General features: G+C 42.3%; 1 protein-coding gene across 1 annotated transcript in view; it reads left to right on the forward strand.

Annotated features, from left to right (window-relative positions):
- The window catches only part of Ippk (inositol-pentakisphosphate 2-kinase), a 44,016-nt gene that overhangs the window by 17,548 nt on the left and 21,506 nt on the right, over positions 1–4,962 (forward strand). The window lies entirely within an intron of this gene.

Raw genomic sequence — 4,962 nt, forward strand, 5'->3', positions numbered from 1 at the left:
CTTCAAGTTTGTTATGCCTGAGTTACAGTGCTCTGTGTACTCAGCTTGTCAGTGCCTTAGAGAGACGCGATTAGCAGGTGCTTCTCTGTTTTTCTTGGTGGATAGTGCCCTTTTATGCCTAAATGTGCTGAATTAAGTTTAATTAAGTTCAGTTAATCTCTTTTTTTCTTTTGTTGGGTCAATGTTGTAGCCAAGCAGTCACTGTCAAGTCCAGTGGTGGGAATCTTCCCCCTGTTTTCTTCTAGAATTTTCATTCTTGATTTTAGATCTCAGCCATTTTGAGTTTGTTTTGTGTAAGGTTTTGGGTAAGTGTCCAGTTTCATTAGATAGGCATCTGGTTTTCTCAGTGCCTGTGACTGTTCTTTCCTCTAAGTATTGGTCCTGGTAATCTTCTCGAAGATGTTGGGCCTGTAGGCAACAGGCTCCTCTCTGTTTTACTTTTGGTGTATTTGTCTGTCTTCATGCCAGGACTTTGCTTACTACAGGGTTTCTCTGTGTAGCCCTGGCTGTCCCGGAACTCACTCTGTAGACCAGGCTGGCCTCGAACTTAGAGATCAGCCTGCCTCTGCCTACTGAGTGCTGGGACTAAATGTGCATACCACTGCCACCTGGTGATGACTGTAGTTTTTTATGTTGGAAGATTTTTTTTTTCAATTACCAATTGAATGTTACGAGATTATTTCTTGTTTCTTCTTTCTCCCCCTCTCTTCTTTATCCTCTTTTCCCTCTCATGGTTTTTAAAGACAAAGTCTTTTGTAGCTCAGATTGGCCTTGAATCAATAGGTAGCTGAGGATCTCTGCCTCCTGGGAGTGTGAGCTTGTACAACACCTAATTCCTATCCTAGTCCTTGGCTTTGACAGTCCTGGCGGGTGTAGCTGTGGGTGTCCTGAACTTTAACAGTCACAGGCTCTCTCTCTGTTCACTAAGTAGAGCTACTGAACCGTCTAGTTAGTCTCCATTAAGTTATTTTTTTCAACTACATATTTATTATTTTAAATGATATGTGTGTTTGTATCTATGTGTAGATACGTGTATGAGGTGTGCAGACACACAGGCAAAATACCCATACACATAAATTTTTTTTTCAAAGGAAAAAAAAATCTTTAAAAATTTGATCTTTGAGCCAGGCAGTGGTGGTGCACACCTTTAATCCCAGTACTCAGGAGGCAGAGGCAGGGGGATCTTGGTGAGTTTGAGGCCAGTCTAGTCTACAGAGTGAGTTCCAGGACAGCTAAGACTACACACACACAAAAAAAAATAAACCCTGTCTCAAAAATTTTTTTGTCCTTTGATGATTTCATATATGAATATTTAATATATTCTGATCATACTACCCTCACCCTCCCTTATATTGCTCCTATCTCCAGCCCCTTTTAATTATTACTGTTTTAATATGTGTGTATGTGTATGGTGTGTATGTGTATATGTGTATGCGTATGGTGTGTATGTGTACACAACCTGAGTGAGGAAGTCAAAGGACCACTGTCAGGAGTCAGTTCTCTGCCCTGTTGAGGCAGGGTCCTCTCTTGTTGTTTCTGCCATGATGCTTATTCGGGTTAAGTTGGATTGCAAGCTTCCAGGAGTCTTGTGTCTGTGCCTCCCGTCTAGCTGCAAGAGTGAGATTACATGTGTGCTGCGCAGTGCCTCGGGGGTGCCAGAATTACATGTGTGCTGCATGCACATAAAGCATTTTAGCTTGGGTTCTGTGACTGAACTCAGGTTATGTGGCTTTTTACCTACTGAGCCATCTTTTTTTTTTTTTTAAATATTGATTCAAGTTTCTTTTTTTTTTAATATTTATTTATTTATTATGCATGCAATATTCTGTCTGTACAGAAGAGGGCACCAGACCTCATTACAGATGGTTGTGAGCCACCATGTGGTTGCCAGGAATTGAACTCAGGACCTCTGGAAGAGCAGACACTGCTCTTAACCACTGAGCCATCTCATCAGCCCTGAGCCATCTTTTTAACCCCCATTTTATTTGGTTTTTTAAGACAAGGTTTTTTTGTAGCTAGGGAGCCTGTCTTGGAACTCGTTCTGTAGACCTGGCTGGCCTCGAACTCAGAGGTTTGCCTGCCTTTGCCTCCCGAGTGCTGGGATTAAAGGCGTGCGTCACTACCTCCTGGCATCGCACTGAACATCTTGCCAGTCCCATTTTAATTTTTTTGAGGTACGGTCTCATGTGACCCAGATTCAAACTCTTTCTCCTCCTGCCTCTACTTTTGTTACTGTTTAGTGACTGCTCTGCTTCTTCTGTGATGTCTATATACGTTTTAAAAATTTTATTATTATTATTGTGTATGTGAGAGAGGTGTGCATGCGTGTGGGCATGCTCATGTTAAGGCACATATGTGGAGGTCAAAGGACAGTTCTTCTCTCTTTACACTTTGGGTTCTGGAATTGGAACCCAGGCCTTCAAGGCTTGCTCTGCAAGTTCTTTCACCCCCTGAACCATCTTGCCAGCCCCATAAATTCCCATATGAATCCTTGGTCACTTGTGGTCCCTGAACTCTCTACTTGATTGGCTGTTTACTGGGATTGGTAGTTTTTTAAACAGTACATCTCTTAAGTCTTTGCTGAGGGTGTGTGTGTGTGCACAAGTGCTCAAGCTCAATAGGGTCTTAGACAGTTTTGGGTTATCTTTCTCTTCCATGGAGTCTCATATAAACTCGAGAACCTAAGGGAAACATACATGTATCCACCGAGGAAGGAGAAAGAAAAAAGATAAAACCTCCTGAGTAAATTGGGAGTGTAGGGGGTGAGGGGTAGGGGAGAAGGAAAGGAGAATGGGAAAAAACGTATAGCACCTGCCTATTCAGACAATTAAAATGAGAAGGGGGGGCACTAATTAAAACGGGGACAGAAAAACTCAAGAGAGAGCTTAGGGCCATCTCTGTTCTCTCCATGGCCCGTTGGTGGTTTTCTAGATTACAGGGATGTGTTAGATGGAGCTTCCAAAGCTTCTGTGCGCATCCTCATTCCCCAGTTTTTCTTTTGAGTTTTAGTTTATACTTGCTTGCCCCACGGTTACCCACTGTGTAAGGAAGTCATGAAGGTAAACGGTAGCCTCTAGATTTTCTTGTCAAATGCTCCAGAAAATATGTCTGCCGTGGGTGGGCTCTCAGTCAGGTCAGTAAAGACAACCATGCAAGTCCAGCCTTCCTGGAACTGAGAGACAGGGCAGTTAATGGCAGTCCTCAGGGCTGAGGCTGTGGATGTGCCTGCCCTGTTTTGTGTTCTCCATGGAGATTGCCAGGCTGCCGTTCTGCACTATGCATGCAACAGGCTCATGTGTGTTTCCCTTGTGGTAGAGATAGGGTGCTGGCTAGTTTTTTGTCAACTTGACAGACTAGAGTCATTTAGGAAGAGAGAACCTCCATTGTGAAAGCGTTCCTACCAGCTTAGCCTGTGGGACATTTTCTTGATTAATGATTGATGTGGGAGGTCCCATTCCATAGCAGGCATTGCTATCTTGCAAGGAACAGTGTCACCTCTGGATGGGTGGTCCTGGGTTTTATAAGCAGGTTGAGTAAACCATGGACAGCACTCCTCCATGGCTTCTGCTTCAATTGAGTTCTTGCCCCTTGCCCTGACTTCCCTCAATGATAGACCTGGATGTAAAGATGAAATAACCCCATTGTCCCTAAGTCAGTTTAGCTCCCCCTACCCCCCAGAGTTTCTTGTAGCTTTCCTTTTAGTCTGTCCTGGGTCGTGTACCACCACCACCGCCCAAGCTGGTCAAGGTCTTTTTAATCGTAGTGAGAGGAACCCTAACTAAAATAGACAGAGGGATGAGAATAGGGCATTTAAAATGTCAAAAAGAAACTTGGCATGGTGTTGCACACCTTTAATCTTGGCATTTGAGATGCAGAGGTAGACAGATTTCTGTGAGTTTGAGCCTAGCCTGGTCTACATAGAGAGTTCCACAGGGTTATACAGTGAGATTAAAAAGTGTCATGCTCCCTGTTCTTATTTATTTAGATTTAGTTGATTTTTTTTTCTTTTTTAGAAGATAGACTTTTATTTTTATGAACAGTGTTTTGCTTGCATCTGAGTATGTACTCCATGCCTGTTGCCATAGAGGTGAGAAAGGGAGTTTCAGAGCCTTGGAACTGGAATAACAGTTGTAAGCGACCATGTGTATGCTGGCAATGGAACCCGAGTTCTTTGCAAGAGCAACCAGTGTTGCTAAACACTGAGCCTTCTTTCCACTTGAGTTGTTTTTCTTGAGTTCCCCGGATTCTTAAAGAACTTTAGACATTTTCTGAGGTTTCAGAATTTATCATTCTGGCAAATTTTGCTAGTTTTTACATGTAAAAACCATGTCCATCTTATGTGATAGGTTGTTTAAGATGTATATATTTTAAAATTATGAAATAATGCTCACTCATAACTGATAGTTGGATACTTCCCTTCTCTGGTGATTCATGGTATTAGTTTGGTTGTCTTTCTAGACTGTTCTAGAGTAGCAATACAGACACAGACAAGCAGTGGTGCCTCTTTCCATGTTTGTTGGTGGAGCATGCAGACATAAGATACAATAGGATCAGGCTGGAGAAATGGCTTAGAGGTTAAGCGCACTGGCTGCTCTTTCAGAGGTCCTGAGTTCAATTCCTAGCAACCACATTGTGGCTCACAACCATCTATATTGAGATCTAGTGCCCTCTTCTGGCGTACAGGCAGAACACTGTATACATACTAAATAAATAAATCTTATTAAAAAAAAAGATACAATAGGATTGTGTTATTTGCACTTCTGCCCAGTGCTCCCTCCATATTAAATAATTTTTCAGGATTTTGTGTTGTAAAGTTTTTCTCAAGATGTGTTTGCTTAAGTAACTATACTTTTAAAGCAAACATGACATCACATTATAGGCATTGTTCTGCCAGTTGAATTGGTGATGTTTTAGTCCATCTTTTGAGTGGCTGCATCCGTACACTCATTCATTCCTTTACTG

Source organism: Microtus ochrogaster, chromosome 16, assembly GCF_000317375.1.
Source record: "Microtus ochrogaster isolate Prairie Vole_2 chromosome 16, MicOch1.0, whole genome shotgun sequence".
NCBI lineage: Eukaryota > Metazoa > Chordata > Mammalia > Rodentia > Cricetidae > Microtus > Microtus ochrogaster.